General features: G+C 45.6%; 1 long non-coding RNA gene across 1 annotated transcript in view; it reads right to left on the bottom strand.

The window, feature by feature from the left end:
- The window catches only part of LOC143808001 (uncharacterized), a 76,441-nt gene that overhangs the window by 26,480 nt on the left and 24,624 nt on the right, over positions 1-25,337 (bottom strand). Inside the window, exon 2 of the long non-coding RNA XR_013221857.1 lies at positions 11,944-12,206. This is a non-coding gene — a long non-coding RNA (uncharacterized LOC143808001). The remainder of the gene's footprint in view (positions 1-11,943; positions 12,207-25,337) is intronic.

Genomic DNA, 25,337 nt, shown 5'->3' on the forward strand with positions numbered 1-25,337 from the left:
CTCCCTTAACGAACAATTATTTTGCTTTAGCGTTTGTTTGGGACATACGGCGATGCCCTGCAGGCAAAACACAAAGTGCCGCAGGAGGTTTCAGCCATAGGAAGGATTTCTCCCTGTCAGAGTTTTCATTTTATAATTATTGCTTCTTTTCATTGAACACCTTAAATCCCCTAAGTTAGAGAGCAAGGTAGATCTCTAGCTAAAGTTGACCACAGTCTTGAAAAATAGTGAATGCAGAATTTGTTCTCTGTTATTGGCCGTTCGTTGTCATGTTTTATGTGCAGTATGTATATGTAAATCATTATACATGCTAGTAATTCGAAAAATAGTCACACATCAACCAAGTGTTGTAACGATCTGTGGCCAAACTTAGACGTTGTGTACATAGCTGTATCACCGCTCCATACAACCACTGAATAGCTAGTGTGCGACACTCTACAAGATGTTCAACATTAATACATTTCAGAGGCCATTTAGAACTTCAATAGAGATTTAATAAGATAAAACACAGATTACTTACAGCCACCACTAGTAGGATTACGGGCGCTCAATGTGAGTTATGCCGGGGTCACACTTGTGAGTGCAATGCGAGAAACTTGCGTGAGTCTCTTACATAATAATAATAATAATCTTTATTTATATGGCGCCAACATATTCCGCAGCGCTTTACAGTTTAACAGTTTCAAACAACAATCATAGGTAACAATGTTAGCAATACAATAATAAAGCAAAATAAGACGCAAAATAAGACGACCCTGCTCGTGAGAGCTTACAATCTACAATGAGGTGGGGGAGATACAAAGTACAGGTGTGTATTTACCATGATGTATTTACAATGATGGTCCAGCCATCTTCAGGGGGTGGGGGATAGATGGAGATAGTGGAAGGGCTACACACACACACAAACATAAAATGACCTTGATTAGTTAATGTGGTAGGCAGCTCTGACCAAATGTGTTTTGAGGGAGCGCCTAAAACTATGCAAGTTGTGGATGGTCCTAATATCTTGTGGTAGAGCATTCCAGAGGATTGGCGCAGCACGGGAGAAGTCTTGGAGTTGGGAGTGGGAGGTACGGATTAATGCCGAGGTTAGTCGAAAGTCATTTGCAGAGCGCAGCGGTCGGCTAGGCCGATAAACCGAAATGAGGGAGGAGATGTATAGGGGTGCCACACTGTGGAGAGCTTTGTGGGTGAGAAAAAGAACTTTGAATTGTATCCTGTAATGAATGGCCAGCCAGTGTAATGACTGGCGAAGAGCGGATGCATCTGAGTAACGATTAGCCAGATGGACAACCCTGGCTGCTGCATTAAGGATGGACTGGAGAGGGGAAAGTCAAGTAAGGGGGAAGGCCAATTAATAGAGCATTGCAGTAGTCAAGGTGGGAGTGGATCAGGGCAACAGTGAGGGTTTTTGTTGTCTCCATGGTAAGAAAAGGGCGGATTCTAGAGATGTTCTTTAGGTGTAAGCGGCACGAGCGGGCAAGAGATTGTATATGGGATGTGAAGGAGAGATTGGAGTCAAACAAAACACCCAGACAGCACGCCTGCTGCTGGGGTGTTATTATGGTGCCACCCACGGAGAGGGAAATGTCAGATTTAGGGAGGTTAGTAGATGGCGGGAGCAGAAGAAGTTCAGTTTTGGAGAGGTTGAGTTTCAGATAGAGAGCGGACATGATGTTGGAGATTGCGGACAGACAGTCAGTGGCGTTCTGTAGTACAGTGGGGGTAAGGTCAGGGGATTACGTGTATAGTTGTGTGTCATCAGCATAAAGATGGTACTGAAAGCTGATGGTCTGTCCAATTGGGGCTGTGTAGAGGGAGAAGAGAAGGGGGCCAAGGACTGAGCCCTGGGGTACCCAGACAGTGAGAGAAAGAGGAGATGAAGTGGAACCAGAGAACAGAACACTGAAGGAGCGGTCAGAAAGATAGGAGGAGAACCAGGAGAGAGCAGTGTCCTTAATGCCTAGTGACTGGAGTCTAGAGAGTAGGAGAGGGTGGTCAACAGTGTCAAAAGCTGCAGAAATGTCGAGAAGAATGAGCAGAGAGTGGTCACCGTTACATTTTGCTGTCAGAAGGTCATTGGTCACCTTGATGAGTGCAGTTTCTGTCGAATGTAGGGGGCGGAAACCGGACTGTGAAGGGTCTAGGAGGGAATGAGTGGAGAGGTAACGGGTAAGGCGGGAGTAGATCAGGCGCTCCAAGAGTTTAGAGATGAAGGGGAGATTGGAGACCGGTCTGTAGTTGTTTGTGCAGGATGGGTCGAGGGTGGGTTTTTTTTAGTAATGGAGTAATGATAGAGTGTTTGAAGGAGGAGGGGAAAATGCCAGAGGAGAGGGAGAGATTAAAGATTGTGGTTAGGTGAGTTGTGACAACTGGAGAGAGTGACTGGAGGAGGTGTGAGGGAATGGGGTCGGTAGTGCATGTAGTTGGACGAGAAGAGGAGAGGAGCTTGGAGACTTCTTCTTCTGTGATGGGATCGAATGTGGAGAGTGAGCCAGGGGAGATGCAGGGAGGGATGGGAGTCATTGCACTTGGTGTCTGGGAGCGGATTTCCTGACGGACATTGTCTATTTTCTCTATAAAGTGGGAGGCCAGGTCATCAGCACAAATGTCTGTGATAGGATCTTGTGCTTTTAGCCTCAGGAGGGAGTGAAAGGTGTTAAAAAGTTTCTTGGGGTTGCTGGATAGTGAGGAGATCAGAGTGGTGTAGTAGGTCTGTTTGGTGAGGTGAAGGGCAGAGTTATAGGTTCTTAACATAAAATTGAAGTGTGTGAAGTCTTCTGGTGTGCGCGTTTTCCTCCATAAGAAATCAGCACTCCTAGAGCATCGCTGGAGAAATCGGGTTTGCGATGTGAGCCAGGGCTGTTTCACTCTGTGTTTGGAGGTTCTGAGGGTGAGGGGAGCTACTTGTTCAAGGGTGCTTCTAAGAGTGTCATTGTAGTTATGTACGGCCAGATCAGGACATGAAAAAGAAAAGATTGGGGACAACGATGAGTGTAGGGAGTCTGAAAGTGTATGAGGGTTAATGGCATGTAGATTTCTGAATGTGTTGTAGGTAGGAGAGTGCTGGGGTGGGGGAGGAATTTTGAGTGTGAAGGATAGAATGTTGTGGTCAGAGAGGGGAAGTGGTGAGTTATCTAGGTAGAAGATTGAACAGAGCCGGACAAAGACCAGGTCCAGGGTATTACCGTCTTTGTGTGTTTCAGAGGTTGAGAGCTGTGAGAGGCCTAGAGAAGTGGTTAGTGATAGAAGCTGGGATGCAGATGTGGAAGTGGGGCTGTTAATGGGGATGTTGAAGTCTCCCAGGATAAGGGTTGGAAGCTCTGAGGACATGAAGTGCGGCAGCCAGGCTGAGAAGTGGTCCAGGAAGTGTGTGGGTGAGCCTGGGGGCCGGTATATGACCGCTACTCTGAGGGAGAGGGGACGAAAGAGCCTGATGGTGTGGACCTCAAAAGGGAATGAGAGTGATGGAACTGGGGGTATAATCTGGAACGTGCATTGTGGGGACAGGAGTATGCCGACTCCACCACCAGGTCTGTTTGTGGGTCTCGGGGAATGGGAGAATTGTAAGCCACCATGAGAAATGGCAGCGGGGGAGACAGTGTCAGAGTCCTGGATCCAGGTTTCAGTGAGGGCCAACAGATTCAGAGAGTTGTTCATAAAGTAGTTGTGCAGGACAGGAAGCTTGTTACATACAGACCGTGGATTCCAAAGGGCACAATTGAAAGAAAGAGGTGAGGGAGTGCAAGTAATATTAATAAGGTTAGTATGGTTTTGATATGAGGTAGGGTAGCGGTTGAAGTTGGGGGATGGGGGACCGGGGTTGGGGGAGATGTCCCCCGAAATCAGTAGGAGTAAGAAGATAAAAAGCAAGTAGTTTTTGTAAGTGTACAAAGTTTTTTTGTGCGGTGTGTTTGGGCAAGTTGGGCTGAGGTTTTCCAGGAAGGTGAGAAGTGCATGGGAGAGGGAAGGAGAGAGCAGCTGATGTATATGAGTCGTGGTGAAGGGGGGATTGGGCGGTGAAAGTGGATTGCAAGGGAACATAGGAGGATAGGAATAAAGCATTTTGATAGAAGGGAGAGCAGAGTGTGGGTTACCTGACTCCTGCCCTGACTAACTGCCATGGAATAACTGCTGTATCATGACGCTTATCTTCGTGACGCTTTCCTTCTGGGACGCTTGCGTGCACCCCTAAGGATGGTTCTAAATTTATAGTCCAGACTGCTGGGTCAGAAGAGATGGATTGTGAGACGAGGGTGGGGATAATTTGGCAGCTGGGGCCAGCACACCAGGGGGTGGTTAAATGATTAAACACATTGTGACTGGCAACATGCTATAACACCTTCACCTGATAGTATCTAGAGTGGCCACAGTAATGGATATAGATCAAACAGTGAGTAAATCGTACAATGCAACAAATGAAATATACCAATCATTAAGCAGGCACATTAAAATATGTTGTTAGATGGTAGAGTGGCAGATGACAGACAGCAGACAGAAAGCAGATGAAGTGTATACCATTAGAGTCTATAGCAGCAGATGAGACAGCAATCAGAGGTAGGAAGTTGCACCATTTGAATATGTTGCAGGAGACAGCAAGCAGAGGGACTTTATATCAATATCCGGCATTGCCGCCGGCACTCGGGACCGGAGCGGGCGACTGCATGTATTTCTGTGCAGCTGAACGCTCAGGTCCCGAGTGCCGGCGGCAGTGCCGGGTATTGAGGCGCGAGTTTCTCGCATTGCACTCGCAAGTGTGACCCCGGCCTTACATTGACATACGTGATAGACAGTATGCAGTGAGCTCCTGCAAGCTAACAATATCGGATCTTTCAAATCTATGTCTATGTTGGAGGATTTTTGGAGTTCACAAAACCAGAACTCCAAATTCTATAAGGATATATTAAGAATTTTGAACTTGAAAACAAAATTATAGAAGTTTTTGAGTCGCTGTAAGGTTCAGCTTTGCATGTATTACCATAAGGATGTGCTCATGTCTGCATTTAAACTCGGCGAGTACAATATGAGAAAACCTCGCATTGCACTCACTACAATGTTAGTCAGTGAGGCACTGATTTTTTTTCCCTCACCTGGAATTGGGGTGAGGAAGAATTTGCAGCATGCTGTGTATGGCCTGTTTCACACGTCAGTGGCTCCGGTACGTGTGGTGACAGTTTTCTCATGTACTGGAGACACTGACTCACGTAGACACATTAAAATCAATGTGTCTCTGCACGTCAGCGTGTTTTCACGGACCGTGTGTCCGTTTGAAAAACACGGAGACATGTCAGTGTTCGTGGGAGCGCACGGATCACACGGACCCATTAAAGTCAATGGGTCCGTGTAAACACGTACCGCACACGGATGCTGTCCATGTGCCGTCCGTGTGCCGTGCAGGAGACAGCGCTACAGTAAGCGCTGTTCCCTGCTTTGGGTGCTGAAGCCGGAATTCATTCCTTCTTCCCAGCAGCATTCGCTGGAGAGAAGGAATTAAAAATCAATGTTTTTTTTATTATTTTTGTGTGTAAAATAAAGATCCTTGTCACCTGCCACCTCCCACCTCCTGTGCGCCCGCCTGCTGGAAATAAAATACTCACCCAGCTCCCTCGATGCTTCCTCTCAGCTTGTCCTGTATGAGCGGTCACGTGGTGCCGCTCATTACAGTGATGAATATGCGGCTCCACCTCCCATAGGGGTGGAGCCGCATATTCATCACTGTAATGAGCGGCACCACGTGACTGCTCATACAGGACAAGCTGCGACGCTGAGAGGAAGCATCGAGGGAGCTGGGTATTTTATTTCCAGCGGGTGGGCGCACAGGAGGTGGGAGGCGGCAGGTGACAAGGATCTTTATTTTAAACACAAAAATAATAAAAAAACATTGATTTTTCATTCCTTCTCTCCAGCAAACACTGCTGGGAAGAAGGAATGAATTCCGGCTTCAGCACCCAAAGCATGGGACAGCGCTTACTGTAGCGCTGTCTCCTGCACGGTCCGTGTGGTACCCAGTCGGCACACGGGCGGCACACGGCTGCTGCACGTGTGCCACACTGATGTGCCACGTGAGCACACGGACACGGATAACTCCGGTACTGATTTTTCCGGTACCGGAATTATCTGGACGTGTGAGACTGGCCTATGGCCGCATGAAATGGGCAAAACTCACCAATGAAAGTCAATGTATGTGAGAAAGAAAAAAAAAAAAAAAGCACAAAAAAAAAAGCATGGGACACAGACCATTCGTGTACCATGCGATTTTTACACATCCATCTCATAGGAAATCCGATATTTCATATTCATCAACCAAGTACAGTAAATTCACAGTGTGAACCGTCAGAGTATAATAGAAGAGATATATATACATAGAATAAGAGAAAAAATGGCTTGGGTCAACATATTATTCTTAACCAACTGAGTGAAAACCGACAGCTGGGGGCTGATGTTTATAGTCTGGGAAGGGGGTAATAAACACGGAGCTTCCCAGGCTATTAATATCAGCTCACTGCTGTATACGTAACCTTTACTGGTTATTAATAAGGGTTGCTCCCCCCAAAAGAAATTACTTAGGGTCCGCCTATTTTTAATAATCAGCAAAGACTAGGCAGACAGCTGCGGGCTGATAATTGGCTAGGAAGGGCCCATGGATATTGGGAAGCTCCATGTTTATTATCCCTTTCCCAGACTATAAATATCAGCCCCCAACTGTCAGCTTTCCATCAGCTGGTAAAGAAATTTAACCCCTTCACCCCCAAGGGTGGTTTGCACGTTAATGACCGGGCCAATTTTTACAATTCTGACCACTGTCCCTTTATGAGGTTATAACTCTGGAACGCTTCAACGGATCTTGGCGATTCTGACATTGTTTTCTCGTGACATATTGTACTTCATGATAGTGGTAAAATTTCTTCGATATAACTTGCGTTTATTTGTGAAAAAAACGAATATTTGGCGAAAATTTTGAAAATTTCGCAATTTTCCAACTTTGAATTTTTATGCCCTTAAATCACAGACATATGTCACGCAAAATACTTAATAAGTAACATTTCCCACATGTCTACTTTACATCAGCACAATTTTGGAACCAAAATTTGTTTTTGTGACGGAGTTATAAGGGTTAAAAGTTGACCAGCAATTTCTCATTTTTACAACACCATTTTTTTTTAGGGACCACATCTCATTTGAAGTCATTTTGAGGGGTCTATATGATAGAAAATACCCAAGTGTGACAACATTCTAAAAACTGCACCCCTCAAGGTACTCAAAACCACTTTCAAGAAGTTTATTAACCCTTCAGGTGTTTCACAGGAACTTTTGGAATGTTTAAATAAAAATAAACATTTAACTTTTTTTCACACAAAATTTATTTCAGCTCCAATTTGTTTTATTTTACCAAGGGTAACAGGAGAAAATAGACCCCAAAACTTGTTGTACAATTTGTCAGATACCCCATATGTGGGGGTAAACCACTGTTTGGGCGCATGGCAGAGCTCGGAAGGAAAGGAGCGCCATTTGACTTTTCAATGCAAAATTGACTGGAATTGAGATGGGACGCCATGTTGCATTTGGAGAGCCCCTGATGTGCCTAAACATTGAAATCCCCCACAAGTGACACCATTTTGGAAAGTAGACCCCCTAAGGATCTTATCTAGATGTGTGGTGAGCACTTTCACCCAACAAGTGCTTCACAGAAGTTTATAATGCAGAGCCGTAAAAATAAAAAATCATATTTTTTCACAAAAATGATCTTTTCGCCCCCAATTTTTTATTTTCCCAAGGGTAAGAGAAGAAATTGGACCCCAAAAATTGTTGTGCAATTTGTCCTGAGTACGCTGATACCCCATATGTGGGTGTAAACCATTGTTTGGGCGCAGGGCAGAGCTCGGAAGGGAAGGAGCGCCATTTGACTTTTCAATGCAAAATTGACTGGAATTGAGATGGGACGCCATGTTGCGTTTGGAGAGCCCCTGATGTGCCTAAACATTGAAACCCCCCACAAGTGACACCATTTTGGAAAGTAGACCCCTTAAGGAACTTATCTAGATGTGTGTTGAGCACTTTGACCCAACAAGTGCTTCACAGAAGTTTATAATGCAGAGCCGTAAAAATAAAAAATCATATTTTTTCACAAAAATGATCTTTTCGCCCCCATTTTTTTATTTCCCCAAGGGTAAGAGAAGAAATTAGACCACAAAAGTTGTTGTGCAATTTGTCCTGAGTACGACGATACCCAATATGTGGGGGTAAACCACTGTTTGGGCGCATAGCAGAGCTCGGAAGGGAAGGAGCGCTATTTTACTTTTCAATGCAAAATTGACTGGAATTAAGATGGGATGCCATGTTGCGTTTGGAGAGCCCCTGATGTGCCTAAACATTAAAACCCCCCACAAGTGACACCATTTTGGAAAGTAGACCCCCTAAGGAACTTATCTAGATGTGTTTTGATAGCTTTGAACCCCCAAGTGTTTCACTACAGTTTATAACGCAGAGCCGTGAAAATAAAAATTCTTTTTTTTTTTCACAAAAATGATTTTTTAGCCCCCAGTTTTGTATTTTCACAAGGGTATCAGGATAAATTGGACTCCAAAAGTTGTTGTCCAATTTGTTCTGAGTATGTTGATACCCCATATGTTTGGGGGAACCACTGTTTGGGTGCATGACAGAGCTCGGAAGGGAAGGAGCGCCATTTGGAATGCAGACTTAAATGGATTGGTCTGCAGGCGTCACGTTGCATTTGCAGAGCCCCTGATGTACCCAAACAGTACAAACCCCCCACAAGTGACCCCATATCGGAAACTAGACCCCCCAAGGAACTTATCTAGATGTGTTGTGAGAACTTTGAACCCCCAAGTGTTTCACTACAGTTTACAACGCAGAGCCGTGAAAATAAAAAATCTTTTTTTTCCCACAAAACTTATTTTTTGGCCCCCAGTTTTGTATTTTCCCAAGGGTAGCAGGAGAAATTGGACCCCAAAAGATGATGTCCAATTTGTCCTGAGTACGCTGATACCCCATATGTTGGGGTAAACCCCTGTTTGGGCACATGGGAGAGCTCTGAAGGGAAGGAGCACTGTTTTCCTTTTTCAACGCAGAATTGGCTGAAATTCAGATCGGATGCCATGTCCCGTTTGGAGAGCCCCTGATGTGCCTAAACAGTGGAAACCCCCCAATTATAACTGAAACCCTAATCCAAACACACCCCTTACCCTAATCCCAACAGTAACCCTAACCACTCCTCTAACCCAGACACACCCAACCCTATTCCCAACCGTAAATGTAATCCAAACCCTAACCCTATCTTTAGCCCCAACCCTAACTGTAGCCCCAACCCTAGCCCCAACCCTATCCCTAACCCTAGCAATAACCCTAGCCCTATCACTAACCCTAGCCCTAGCCCCAACCCTAGCCCTAACCCTAGCCCCAACCCTAGCCCTAACCCTAGCCCTAACCCTAACTCTAGTCCTAACTCTAGCCCTAACCCTAGCCCTAACCCTAACCCTAGCCCTAACTCTAGTCCTAACTCTAGCCCTAACCCTAACCCTAACCCTAATGGGAAAATGGAAATAAATACATTTTTTAATTTTTTTATTTTTCCCTAACTAAGGGGGTGATGAAGGGGGGTTTGATTTACTTTTATAGCGGGTTATTTAGCGGATTTTTATGATTGGCAGCTGTCACACACTGAAAGACGCTTTTCATTGCAAAAAATATTTTTTGCGTTACCACATTTTGAGAGCTGTAATTTTTCCATATTTGAGTCCACAGAGTCATGTGAGATCTTGTTTTTTGCGGGACGCGTTGACGTTTTTATTGGTAACATTTTCGGACACGTGACATTTTTTGATCGCTTTTTATTCCGATTTTTGTGAGGCAGAGTGATCAAAAACCAGCTATTCATGGATTTCTTTTGGGGGAGGCGTTTATACCGTTCCACGTTTGGTAAAATTGATAAAGCAGTTTTATTCTTCGGGTCAGTACGATTACAGAGATACCTCATTTATATCATTTTTTTATGTTTTGGCGCTTTTATACGATAAAAACTATTTTATAGAAAAAATAATTATTTTGGTATCGCTTTATTCTCAGGACTATAACTTTTTTATTTTTTTGCTGATGATGCTGTATGGCGGCTCGTTTTTTGCGGGACAAGATGACGTTTTCAGCGGTACCATGGTTATTTATATCAGTCTTTTTGATCGCGTGTTATTCCACTTTTTGTTCGGCAGTATGATAATAAAGCGTTGTTTTTTGCCTCGTTTTTTTTTTTTTTTCTTACGGTGTTTACTGAAGGGGTTAACTAGTGGGGCAGTTTTATAGGTTTGGTCGTTACAGACGCGGCGATACTAAATATGTGTACTTTTATTGTTTTTTTTATTTTATTTAGCTAAAGAAATGTATTTATGGGAATAATTTTTTTTTTTTTTTCTTTATTTAGGATATTTTTTTTTTTTTTTTTTACACACATGTGGGGAATTTTTTTTTTACTTTTTTACTTTGTCCCAGAGGGGGACATCACAGATCATTGATCTGGCAGTGTGCACAGCACTCTGCCAGATCTGCGATCTGCTGTGCAGGGCTGCAGGCTTACCAAGTGTCTGCTCTGAGCAGGCACTCGGTAAGCCACCTCCCTCCCTGCAGGACCCGGATGCCGCGGCCATCTTGGATCCGGGACCTGCGGCGAGGAGGGAGGTAGGAGACCCTCGGAGCAACGCGATCACATCGCGTTGCTCCGGGGGTCTCAGGGAAGCCCGCAGGGAGCCCCCTCCCTGCGCGATGCTTCCCTATACCGCCGGTACACCGCGATCATGTTTGATCGCGGTGTGCCAGGGGTTAATGTGCCGGGGGCGGTCCGTGACCGCTCCTGGCACATAGTGCCGGATGTCAGCTGCGATATGCAGCTGACACCCGGCCGCGATCGGCCGCGCTCCCCCCGTGAGCGCGGCCGATCGCGTATGACGTACTATCCCGTCGGTGGTCATACGGGCCCACCCCACCTCGACGGGATAGTACGTCAGATGTCAGAAAGGGGTTAAGGGGTACCCCCATGCAATAATTTTCTTTTATTTATGAGCTAAATATATGTACAGTAAGCTACACAGGCACTGCACTAATTATATATCTCACTGACATATTTCTAGCTATATATGTATATAAGATTGTTTTCTTAGTTCAAAAACTAGCTTGAAATGACAGAATTACTGTATGCGAAAGCTAATGTTAAAAATGCATTGCATACGGATTGCATAGCATGTCATACGGATGCTAGGTGAGAGAAAAAAACTCACACTTGCATAGCACTCACATGGCATACAGATGTTAGGGGAGACTAGATAAGAAAAAAAATGCATGACAATCGCCTGACACTCTCCAATTTTTGTAGTTGAGAATCTCAGCTGCTTTTTATATGCAGATGTGAGAGCACCCTAATAGTTGTTGCCATGTCATTTGTACAGATATGTCAGCAGCTTGCAATGAGTTTCCTGACATATCATGGGTGAAACATAATCCGGGCATATGTGCACCCAGGTGTGTTATCACGCCTACATTAGCGTTCCTATGGGTGTGTCTTTATTGTGATGGATGTTTGCAGTAGTTACTATGTAAGTAAGACAGAAGGAAAGCAGGAAACGAAAGAAAACAGTATATTAATAAAGTGAACATTGTATCACCTGCTATACAATAGAAGTTCTACATCTCATTACATCTGGAAAGCTGCAGAATAAGCTACAAATCTATCTAGAAATAGTTTTTTTTTTCAAATACATTAAAGCAAAGTATCCCCGCTAAATCCAGGAACATGATGCACTGCTCCAAAGTGACGGATTCCAGTGTCTGCCAGTCTACTTATTTTTGGCTTTGATCTGTGCTTTTCACCCCTTGGCTCAGATGTTACAGCATGGATTTAACATACACACTTAATATCTACTGCACCATCTACATACTTACTATTTATACAACCGATTGACAGCTGTCCATGAGATCACTGTTCCCAGGTCACATCTCAGCGGCATCTCCCTCTACTTGCGGTTCACGAATCTTCACTTGTAATTTTAGTCTCCTGGAGGTTCATGGAAATTTATGAATTCAGATTACAATTGACCAATTACTTCTGTTTTACCTGTCACTGCGACCGTATCATCTCACTGGGAGTCTGTTCTTGCTATGGCAGCTATAGTCCTGGAGTAGTGGGTATATCCACAGAGTCCTCACTAAAACAATGAGATTTGCAATCTTAGTCTATGGTCACACGATCAGTATTTGGTCAGTATTTCACATCAGTATTTGTAAGACAAAACCAGAAGTTGAACAGTCAGAGGAAAAGTATAATAGAAACCCGTCACCACTTCTGTATTTATCACCCACTCCTTACAAATATTGCTGTGAAATACTGACCAAATACTGATAGTGTGACCGTAGCCTTATACAAACAATCTTTATATGTGAGACACATTTTAAAGGAAGCATCCATAGTATACTGCCCCTCTGTGGTTAAAGCTAGAAGTGTAGGCCATGGTACCACACTGCATCAACGGTCAGTGTGACGTACACAGACACACTGCCAGATACTTGGAATCCACATGCCAGCAGTAATAGAGCCCAAATGTAGGTCACACTTTTGTACAGAGAGATTAGCACATTATCCCATTAGACAGAAGCACAGGCTCACATCAGATATAAAGGCATTTTTGTTCAAGAATGACTTCAACACAATGAAATGCAAATTCTCTAAACCTATTGTGTCATAACATGAGATCTGAGAACATTTACCATTATACCTATAGAACAGGATTCTGACATGGAAATAAAGATGTAAATTGATAGTCTAAAGGCCCCGTCACACACAGCGATGCTGCAGCGATACAGACAACGATGCTGATCGCTGCAGCGTCGCTGTTTAGTCGCTGTGTGGTCGCTGGAGAGCTGTCACACAGACCGCTCTCCAGCGACCAACGATGCCGAGGTCCCCGGGTAACCAGGGTAAACATCGGGTTGCTAAGCGCAGGGCCGCGCTTAGTAACCCGATGTTTACCCTGGTTACCAGTGTAAAATGTAAAAAAACAAACAGTACATACTGACCTTCGCGTCCCCCGGCGTCCACTTCCTGCACTGACTGAGCGCCGGCCCTAACAGCAGAGCGGTGACGTCACCGCTGTGTTGTACTTTCACTTTACGGCCGGATCTCAGTCAGTGCGGGAAGCAGACGGCAAGGGACCTGACGGACACCGGAATGTGAGTATGTACTGTTTGTTTTTTTTTACATTTACGATGGTAACCAGGGTAAACATCGGGTTACTAAGCGCGGCCCTGCGCTTAGTAACCCGATGTTTACCCTGGTTGCCAGTGAAGCCATCGCTGAATCCGTGTCACACACACCGATTCAGCGATGTCAGCGGGACCTCAACGACCAAAAAAAGGTCCAGGCCATTCGGACACGACCAGCGATCTCGCAGCAGGGGCCGGGTCGCTGGTACGTGTCAAACATAGCGAGATCGCAACTGAGGTCGCTGTTGCGCACTGGCGTAGCTAGAGCTTTTGCCGCCCGGGGCTGTTTCCGAGTTTGGCGCCCCCCCCCATTGCTGTCACTCAACGCCGGGCACCGCCCCCTCAGCACTGTTTACCCATGAAATCCGGTGCCTGCGCTGTGTATCGCTGTTTGGTGCAGGCGCAGACAGCTCTGGCCGTCTGACGTCACAGCCAGGCTTGCAGACTGCGCCTGTGCGGCCACCCACCTTGGTAATCCCAGCCCCGCAGTGTGTTATGCATTATGCAGAGTTCGGGGCTGGGATTCACAAGCAGGGCGGCTGCACAGGCGCAGTGTCCAGCATTGCCCCAGTGTGTCCAGCAATCTGCCCCAGTGTCCAGCATTGCCCCCAGTGTGTCCAGCATTGCCCACAGTGTGTCCAGCAATCTGCCCCAGTGTGTCCAGCATTGCCCCAGTGTGTCCAGCAATCTGCCCCAGTGTCCAGCATTGCCCCAGTGTGTCCAGCAATCTGCCCCAGTGTCCAGCATTGCCCCCAGTGTGTCCAGCATTGCCCAGTGTGTCCAGCAATCTGCCCCAGTGTCCAGCATTGCCCCCAGTGTGTCCAGCAATCTGCCCCAGTGTCCAGCATTGCCCCCAGTGTCCAGCATTGCCCCCAGTGTGTCCAGCAATCTGCCCCAGTGTCCAGCATTGCCCCCAGTGTGTCCAGAAATCTGCCCCAGTGTCCAGCATTGCTCCCAGTGTCCAGCATTGCCCCCACTGTGTCCAGCAATCTGCCCCAGTGTCCAGCATTGCCCCCAGTGTGTCCAGCATTGCCCCCAGTGTGTCCAGCATTGCCCCCAGTGTGTCCAGCATTGCCCCCAGTGTGTCCAGCATTGCCCCCAGTGTGTCCAGCAATCTGCCCCCAGTCTGTCTCCAGCAATCTGCCCCCAGTCTGTCTCCAGCAATCTGCCCCCAGTCTGTCTCCAGCAATCTGCCCCCAGTCTGTCTCCAGCAATCTGCCCCCAGTCTGTCTCCAGCAATCTGCCCCCAGTCTGTCTCCAGCAATCTGCCCCCAGTCTGTCTCCAGCATATTGCCCCCAGTCTGTCTCCAGCATATTGCCCCCAGTCTGTCTCCAGCATATTGCCCCAGTCTGTCTCCAGCAATCTGCCCCCAGTCTGTCTCCAGCAATCTGCCCCCAGTCTGTCTCCAGCATATTGCCCCCAGTCTGTCTCCAGCATATTGCCCCCAGTCTGTCTCCAGCATATTGCCCCCAGTCTGTCTCCAGCATATTGCCCCCAGTCTGTCTCCAGCATATTGCCCCCAGTCTGTCTCCAGCATACTGCCCCCCAGTCTGTCTCCAGCATATTGCCCCCAGTCTGTCTCCAGCATATTGCCCCCAGTCTGTCTGAGTCAGACATAAAGAAGAAAAAAAAAAAAAAGTAAAATCCTCACCTCTCCCGTTCCCAGTGCAGGTCCTGTGCACTCAGCGTCTCTCCGGCTCTGCAACGCTCAGGACAGAGAGGCTGAGCGCGCAGTGATGACGTCATCGCACCCTCTGCCCTGAGACGTCGCAGAGTCAGAGGGCGCCGAAGACGCTGCAGCTGCCGCAGGAACCAGGAGAGGTGAGTATTAGAAGGGGGGGGGGGCAATGCCAACGCTGGTATGGCGGCCCTGGTCGTGGCGTCGGCGCCGCCCGAAGATTTAAAGGGCCCGCGTCTCAATTTTTTTTTTTTTCTTCCTCCTCCTCCTCCTCTTTGGGTCGGAGCCGCCCCCGGCATTGTGCCGCCCGGGGCGGCCCGCCCCCCCCCGCACCCCCCTTCCTACGCCACTGCTGTTGCGTCACAAAACTTGTGACTCAGCAGCGATCTCGCTATGTGAGACGGGGCCTTAAGGTCCACTGCAAAATAGTTCTGGTTCCTAGAAACCCTCATGCTATTCCTTGTACTGTTGTCATATTGTTCCTTTAGGCACAAGGCCTCAGCTTTGATTGCTCTGAACCAGAGTTGGAAAAACTGCAGATGCAAATGGAGCGCCCCCGTCGGTACTGGGTCCTTCGGTTCACAGGTGGGGATGTCACGGTGGCTGACCCGGTCCGTGGCCCCGGGGACGTCCGTGTAAAAGGGAAAGGTCTTTAAAGGGGAAATGTTTGTGACGCCACCTGTGGTATTCGGTCAGGGTGACCGACGCTGCTTTAAGGGGTCTGCTGGGGTGATGTTATGGCAGCTAGATGGTATACCTTCCCACAGGTGAAGTATATCCCCAGGGCTTCCCAGTGTGAAGATGGTGGATGGTGAGAGGCGCAGTGAAGAACGAGGACACAAGGTTGCAGTCTCTTTACCTTTTACTGAAGGCTTTAGCATCCACAGTCCAGAGCACCAGATCACAGGGCAGGCAGAGTCCGGCCGGTTTGGAGGCAAGTCCAGAGTCCCCTTATCCAGGTGGAAATCAGTAGCCTTCCTCTAGCACTGCAGTGTTGTAGTCCCTTACTGCTAAGCTTCTCATAAGGTCCTCACAGATGTTGTAGATGTTATGTCTCTCTCTCTCTGTCCCCCAGATGGATAGGACAAACCCTTATGACCGGTGGATTGAGGCGTTTTACAGGGACTCTATCATGCCCCAGCCTCTAAGGGGTGCCACCTTGCCTCCTGGGTGTAGGGGTGGACAGGTAACGTGAAATTAGCTGTCCTGCCGGTCTCTGGAGCAAGGCATAATGGATCGTTGCTCCCTCAGTGTTCTGGCTACCGAGATCCTGCGCCTCAAAAGGAGGCAGCCTGTGAGCTGATCCTCTCCTGGTATCCACTCCTTTGTTACAACTTCTTTCACCCTTTCTGCAATACAGTTCTCCTTCAGTGTCTCTGGTAGCTGCAGCTCTCAGGGCATGCACAGCTCCGTGTCCTTCTTCCTCGATCTCTGATAGGATCCCACCCCTGTCAGGGACCAACTACCTGAGCGAAGCTCAGCCAGCAACTAACTTCCTCCCCAGGCAACCAGTTTTACCTAATTGTGAGAAGTGCCCTAATAAATAGGAGCAGAGCTCCCCCTGGTGGCCTGGAGTGTGAAATGTGTTGCATGTTTGTGATACCTGGATGCAGTTGTCCTTCTTTGCCTCCAAACGTAATATCACTCCCCCCCAGAGGAAAATTACATTACTGCAACGACCAGGACCCTGGGGTGCTGCACAAACACTGGCTGTTTTTAGCTTCGTTTAATATACCTAGCAAGCGAATACCAAAAAGTAGATACATGGAAAGTGTACCACTGGGTCTTGTATATTATGTTACTAGTTTCCCAAAGACTAGCATCACCAGACCACATAATTTACCATAGGCTAGCCTCACTAGACTATTTAGTTTACCATAGACAAGCCTCACTAGACCACCTAGCTTACCAGACTAGCCTCACTAGACCACTTAGTTTACCAAAGACTAGACTCACTGGATCAACTAATTTAAACATAAAATAGCCTCACTAAACCACGTAGTTTACAATGGATAAGCCTCACTATAGACCATCTAGTTTTTCCAAAGACTAGCCTCACTAGACCACCTCGTTTATCATAGACTTGCCTCACTAGACCACCTCCTTTACCATAGACTAGCCTTACCAGACAACATAGTTTACCATAGACTAGCCTTTCTAGACCACCTAGTTTACCAAAGGCTGGTCATACAAGATGTTTGCCAGCAAGAGCTGACAACAACATAATGTCTCTGGTGCCTGCCTGACTGTCTCTAAAAAAGGATCTGAGAGGGTGGATTTCAAGCTCAATCCTCTGCTCCTTGGGAAATAAGTGAAATATTTTCAGCATATTGTTCCTTTGGAATAAACATGTCCGCTCAACCAATCCAAGCAGCAAGATCCCGTACAATGGTCTGCAGGAAAGGGGATCCGAACTGGAGATGGGGCTTATTTATAGCGGATGTTGTATTCATGAAGTGTTTGTGTTTTGCCTTATGATGACAGAATGTTCTTTGTCTGTCTGGTAGGCTGGTCTGTTTCTCCTCTTGCCTCCATAGTACATCACTCTGATGTTCTCTTACAAATTTGCTCTGAAAGTAGTAAGTACAACACCGTTATTCTCAAAACCAAAGTATTTCCCAAAGTATATAGAAAAATTGCAGCATCAGATATTAGTAGAATTAAACACTCACACTGATAGTTTACTGTTAAAATGTGACTTCCAGTTAACTGACAGTTTTACTTTTACTCCTTATAAGGAACCATATAATGATGAGTCCACCAAGACAAGGCGAGAAATGGTTGAGATGTCTACAAGGAAAATGTTGGGAGAATGGTGCTCTGTCCTAAAGGAATGCAACATTCTAAGCTTAAATACAGAGTGATAGGGCAAAATGATTGCCTCAGTATTCATAACCATTCTTACCCTGTTTTAGACGGGCCCCTAATTTAAAAGATTCATTGGTAAAAGCAGACATTGGTACAAACAAATCGGTACCCCGCCAACGGTTCCTTCAAAATCCTAGAACAGGGACCTTCCCCTGTATACACTGCACACAATGTCATAATGTCCTCAAGGGTACGTCCTTCCACCATCCCCATTCGGGTAAGACATTTAACATTCCAGATTTCTTCACCTGTGACACGTCATGGGTGGTATACCTGATAAAATGCCCATGCGGCCTGTTATATGTGGGGGAGCCCATACGCGACAGAATATCAAAACATAAGTCTACCATACGTTGCAAAAATCTTCTCTTGCCAATTCCCCCTCACTTTGTTACTCGTGGCCACAGCATTACCCAGTTGAGATTTCAGGTGATTGAGCACATACCCCCACCTAGACGTGGTGGCGATAGGATCGCCTTACTGAAGCACCGGGAGGCCTTCTGGATACACAACCTGGAGACTCTTCATCCAAAAGGCCTCAATAGAGACTATGATCTGGCGTCCTTCATATGATTATGTTGTAGTATTTGCCAATTATTCCTCTGTCTGCTGTTTTACCACTACAGGGAACATGTGTGCTGGTCACTTATATGTAATTGAGTGATTAATCTTCATCCCGTTTACGGCCATAATTACCATCTTCTCTATACTCCAGTGTAAGCTTTAAACTTTATTTGAAGGTGTATACATTATACTCCCTCTCACTGGGTATCGGCCGCCGATGATATCTATTATTATCCTGTTCTTCCGGCTCTAATTCTAACAATTGTTTCTTTTTCTTATAGAGCCGACTATATTGAAGTTGTAGGTGACTTCACCTGTTCATCACAACACCTCCCACCGAGACTAGCTCCACTGGATTGTTCCACTTCCATAAGCTGCCTTATACATCCATCACTGGACAGCCGTATCCTTAGATACTCCATCACAGCGCTCTGGACGCTACAGGCACCTCCCCTCTGCAGGAACCTTCCCTACATCAAATCATCCCGGCCTCTCATATAGTGGAACGCACACCGCTCTTCTAGTGACACGCAGGGAGAAATTAGTCTGCACTCATGGTATATCAACAAAAGGTGCGAGTGTAACGGACACTAAGTCCCAAGTAATAGTAATGAGAAAATACACCGCACTCACGGATGGAATATATTGCATATTGTTCTAGTGACACGCACGGCCATACTACTTCCGGCTTCATAGTACGCTCTTCTGTTGCCTGGCAACATATTCCCGCCACCACCTCGTGTCTATATAAAGCCCGCACTTTTACCTCACACCAGACCAACGGGGGATACCGCGTCTGGACACCAGCTATATGAGGTAATGTATATACATCGCTGGCACCCCCTTTTTTCCACTGGCCGACACTTGCCATGTTTCTTGCGCATGTACACCTAAGTGGTATATTAATGTTACTATAACTTATCTTTATCCCTAGTCCACTCTAAATTGCCAAATTATTATCTACGCAGTAACAGGTATGTTCTCGTACTCCTCCCACACATCACTGAATGCGCACTGACGTCATTAGCAACTTTATTCTATGTCACCATAGACGCAGATCACGGTGTGCCCTTTGGTAACAGTGTCACCACTTCCAATAATCCCACTACTGGTACGGTATGTTTTATGCTCATTTAACCATGCCTTATACTTATTGGGTCTCATTCGACTGGACACTATATTGTCTATTCCGTTTTTTCCAATATGACCGCATTGTTTCCCATTATTGGTTTGACATTTTGCATTTTGTATATACGGTACTTTCTTTTTTGTTTTTTCCTTTATGTATTTGTAAATGTTACCTTTTTGTATTCACATTTGTAGTAACTGATGAAGGTCCTGACGTAGGACCGAAACGTTTTGGGTACTACAATTAAAAAATTCTCACGAGCATTAAGTTGAGTGCCAGGTTCTTTCTTTTGAGTTTCAGTATTCAGAACCGAGAGGGAAAGACACACTACCCAAATTTCATCTATATACTACAAATGTTCAAAGTGACAAGGCAAATCTCTAGGCGGTAGTCCAGTTCTGTTCAGACATGTGCCAGCATATCCTGAAATATTGATTTCACTGTGTTGTCTCCGGTCATTCAGATCCTGTGGCTGGGAGATGCGAATAATCTTAGGCCCCGATTTATCAAGACCGATGTGAATAATGCTGATCTTGATGACAAGGCATCTTGGAGTCAGATGCTCTTGATTTATTAAGAGTCCGCAGTAGGATTTCATGCTAACTAAACAAAGTGTTTTAGAACTGATTTGTAGCAAAAATACTTTTATGAATCAGGACCTGAGTCTTAGGCTGGAGTCACACTACCGTACAATACAGCCCAGTGTTACGCTATGGGGAAATCCAGATCAGCGTATTTGGCGTGCGTGTAAAACCGCAGCATGCTGTGATTGTACGTGTATATCGTCCGAGACTCACCAATGCAAGCCTATGGTGCGAGAAAAACTCAGACCCCACACGGACCATCCGTATAGCTTGTGACAAATACGCACACATTCATATGCCCCATGAAAAGTATACCATATACAAGTAGATCCAGCATGTATAATCACGATGCCTTTCCACATTGTTTGGTTCCTCAGGAGAACATACTGGTATAGCCCTACATCAAAGAGCAACTTATCATAGATGTAAAGATCAGCATGGGAATGGTGGACACTGACTCCCGGTTTGCGGCGGATGGGCATCATTCCCATGCTGATTTTTACATCATTTGTGGCGCTGATAGAAAACCAAACATGTCTCCTTGATATTTGCACTGACACACTGTCCATGAAAAAACAAGGACATGTGAACAACCCCATAGACTATAATATATGTTCTACATATCTTTTTCACAGTCGATGATAGCCATCCCAAATTCACAGTCACCTTTTGGTCTGTACTCTAGGGTATGTGCACATATTAAGTATTTGGTGCAGAAACTTCTGCATCTCTTTGCAGGAAAAACACCCTGAAAAATAGATAGATTTTTCCCCACTCATTAGTATGAGTGAAATCTGCAGCAAAAACAGTGAAAGAATTGAACTGCTGCAGATTTCTGCGCAAAATCTGCAAGTCAAAAATAAGCAATGTGCGCACAAGACTTCAGGATTCTCATTCATTTAGCTGGCATCTGGAAACCCTTTAGGTTTTTTGACAAATCTGCGCAGAAAAGAAAAAGGAACAATTCCGCAAAGTGTGCACAGGCCTTTAGGTGTGAAAATACAGTAGCTTATTCTTGTAGCGGCAAAAAAATAAATGAAAGTAGACAAAAAGCTGTTTAAGTATATGGTACAATCTAACTACATTTATAGCATAAAATGTATACAATAGTGGATACAAAATGTCGCTATTTCATGTATGTAACCTAACAGTCCTCTTTTTTTCAGCAGAGGCAATTTGCATACCTAACAAACTGTCTGTTGAAGAGCAAATAAACGAGACCCATAGAACGTTGCAAATGCTTGTTATCTATTTTCATTACCTAGATAACAGTGCCATCTGGTGGCAGCACATAGGTTTACAATTAGTCTTTTCCAAAGTACAGTCATGTAGATGTATAAGAAATTGTTTAGAATATTGTTTGTGCATTTCTGTAATCATTGAGGTGTATTATTGGGAAATATACAGAAAAAAAGGACTTTATGCTTTGAATGGATCTATTTTTACCTGTTACGCTATCAAACACAATGTTCAGTACGTTTTAGGAAAAATAACTTCTCCCATTATTCTCACTTTATTTTCATCATGTTGAGTGAGTGAAACAGTTTAATATCTATTGACCTTGTTATTTTTCTTTGGGTACAGCACCTGTGTTTTACAAATTCTTGGCTAAATCTAGAACCATATGAGACAATTAATTACTTAAGCATTTATAGTACACATTGCTGTAAAAAGGCCATAAATAGCAATACATGGTTAAATACCTGTCCATTCCCCAGCAGGATGCAGACAGGACCCAACAGTACATGCTGGAGCTGCCACAGGTACAAAGGACTGATGAACATCCACTCAGACACCAGTCTTCTATAGGGGCTGCAGTGTGGTTTTGATGCCTCTTTGGGCTGTATTTTTGCTCTGAGTGCGATCCCACAAAACATTGGATCACAATCGGACCAATCTTATTCTAAGGAGTCCTGCACATTAAAGTTATTTTCTACAGACTGAGCCGGTCCGAGAATAAAACAGCTGTTTCCTGAGTTTGAGTCCATACTCGGCCATGCAAGTCAGTGAGTCTGTGGAAAACATCGAACTGCACTCGGATGCCAACTGAATGCAGTCCAATATCCACGGACTGACAGAATGGAGACTTTTTTTCCTTCATCTTCACCTCATCCGAGAGAATAGGAGCACACTGTGATCTCAGTGTGATTAGTGTAATCGGCCAGATACTCTCGGATGAGAGAATACGCGGTTGTCTACACTTTTAGTGATTTGTGCTCATATCATATTCTACGGTCTATCTTTTCCCTTGATATCAATTGATTAGTCACATTCCCAGAATGTGACACATAGAGCATTCATTTCTGCCTTCATATATTACAGAAAGCACAGAGAGAATGTCAAGGAGGTGTAAAGCGATAATTTTAGTACTGTACTGAGAGATGACTGAAGGCACACCGGCCGCCTCTATGACTGAAAGCCAGAGGTTGATTAAAGTTCATTTTCTGCCAGCAGAGGGGATGCTTTGAGCGGTGACCACACGGCTTCAGAGCACTATTAACGTGCTCATTAACCCTATCGCTGCTGTGTTTTTTTAAATGAGAGGTTCCCTTTAAGAATCCTCTGTTCCCTTGACAGATTTCATTGAGACAAAATGTATTCACTTCATCTGTTACTGGTTTTGATGTTATGGCTAATTTGTATACTTTCTTATACAAACATATATGTCAGATTCGGCCCAAACAAAGCGTGAACGGGGAGAAATTGCTGAGTATTCCCATGACTGCCTCCGCTGCTGGCTTACAAGTCAAAGGCTTTTCTAATTCCATTTCGATAACTTACAACTCGTCATCTGAACTGGGAATCCCCTGCAATGTTTGTACACTGATTTCATGGCTCATTATTCAGACTGGAAACCTCAGTCAGTTGGCCTGTGGCCAGTGCACTCAGACAGAGATCAGACACTCCTATTTTTCCACTCTTCAGTTTTTTGACAGTACAAACCATGGGGCTGGAGTTTGGGTGTGTCAGTTAGGCCACATTCATACAGCCATGTTTCACAGGCCATAAAATGGCTGGGGGTCCAGGGACCCAAACTCAACAACCTCATATATGCCTTTGAGGTTTTGAAATTTGGGTCAGGAGAACCTCGACTAGTCTGTGAATCGCTGTCCTAAGACCACAAAACACGGATGTGTGAATATGGCCTGAAAAGGGACTCCCATGATGCCTTATGACTGAAATGTTCCTAGCAATGTCTGCCGGACGCAGCTGTTCCTCATACAATAATGCTACATGGGAGGGGGAATTCCTGCGTCCTATAATAGCATCCAACCAGCCCCTCACCGTCTGCTCTGGTTTAGCTCCTTTGGTAAAATGAGATGCAGACTGCACATTATTTGTTTCACCTTAGGTGGAGTGAGCTCGATGTCAAGCTTTCAAGTAAAAATACAAATCTTTAATTACTATGATAAAACACATTATCATAAACTGGTTCTAGAAAGATCACTAAAAACAACCTTGCCATGTGTGCGTCTGAGCACTTTGGGGACAATTCATCATGACTGGCTTTTTTCACTCAGCTGCCATAGGGCTCATGCACACGGCGGTATTTTGGCTCTATAAAACCTCTGCGCTGAATGGAAATGTATGAGGTTTGTATACGCCGCTCTTTCAGTCTTGATGAAGGGTAGATGCGTAAAATGCGCCAACGGTGTGTGCCTCTTCATGAATTTGGATCATCTTTCAGCTGCCATGCCCCAGAGTCAGAAATGTACCCGTCATAAACATGTTTTAAATTACGCCACTCCGTGAGGTAAATTGTGATGAATTTGGCAGGCTGCACTCGGCCATGCCCATCTTGGTAAGCTCCGGCCACTTTTCGCCGGTGTAAAAACAAGAAAAGTTGCTACCTTTTTGCCATACTATGATTTGTGAAAAATAAAAAAAGCCAGAATTTATTATTATTATTATTTATTGTTATAGCGCCATTTATTCCATGGCACTTTACATGTGAGGAGGGGTATACATAATAAAAACAAGTACAATAATCTTAAACAATACAAGTCATAACTGGTACAGGAGGAGTGAGGACCCTGCCTGCGAATTTCAAAACGTTTTCTAGCACAAACCAATTAATCGGCCCCTTTGTGTCTATAGCTTGAAGATCTGACCTGCCGGAGAAACATTGTGAGAGATCAAGGATCCTTGCACTTCACAGTTTGGGAAAGAAAACATCACATATTACTTTAGGAAATATAGGTTAGGGTATGTTTCCACGTTCAGGAAACGCTGCGTGTTTGACACTGCGCAGAGCCGCAGCGTCAAACACGCGGCGTCCAGATGTTACAGCATAGTGGAGGGGATTTTATCAAATCCCGTCTCCACTATGCGTGGTAACACGCACCCGGCGGCCCTGCGATTCTGGACATGCGGCGCATGTTTTTAGAACGCAGCATGTCCGTTTACCTTGCGGCGACGCTGGCCGCCGCAAGGTAAAACACAGGGCTCTGTGTGGGGTGCGATGATGCCAGATGTGTGCAATGAACACATCCGGCATCATCGCGTCACAGAAGGGGGCGGAGCTTAGGGCGGAGCGGGTTGTCCAAACCGCCGGCCATCCTGAAGGTGGACACGTACCCTAATTCTTCCGCCCCTGACCTTAGACCTATAAAAAACAAACAAACACAGGGAAGTGTGATCTCCTTAGGCCGGGGTCACACTAGACCATAATACGGACGAGTGCTATGCGCTAAAAAAAATCGCATAGCACTCGGCCCAATGTTAACCTATGGTGCAGCTCCCATCATCCGATATTTTCTCCACCGTATTCAGGATCCGAGGGAAATCGCAGCATGCTGCGATTGTCAGCGTATCTCGGCCGAGACTCGCCAATGCAAGTCTATGGGTGCGAGAAAAAATCGGATTCCACACGGACCAGCAGTGTGACTTGCGAGAAATACGCAGCGGTGTTAGAGAAAAGCCGGTAATTCAATTGCCGGCTTTTCATTACTCCTGCACAAACCCGACAGGATATGAGACATGGTTTGCATACAGTAAACCATCTCATATCCCCTTTTTTTTTGCATATTCCACACTACTAACGTTAGTAGTGTGTATGTACAAAATGTGGGCGCTGTAGCGTGTAAAATAAAGGGTTAAATCGCGGAAAAAATTGGCGTGGGCTCCCGCGCAATTTTCTCCGCCAGAGTGGTAAAGCCAGTGACTGAGGGCAGATATTAATAGCCTAGAGAGGGTCCATGGTTATTGGCCCCCCTGGCTACAAATATCTGCCCCCAGCCACCCCAGAAAAGG

This window comes from Ranitomeya variabilis, chromosome 2 (assembly GCF_051348905.1).
Source record: "Ranitomeya variabilis isolate aRanVar5 chromosome 2, aRanVar5.hap1, whole genome shotgun sequence".
NCBI lineage: Eukaryota > Metazoa > Chordata > Amphibia > Anura > Dendrobatidae > Ranitomeya > Ranitomeya variabilis.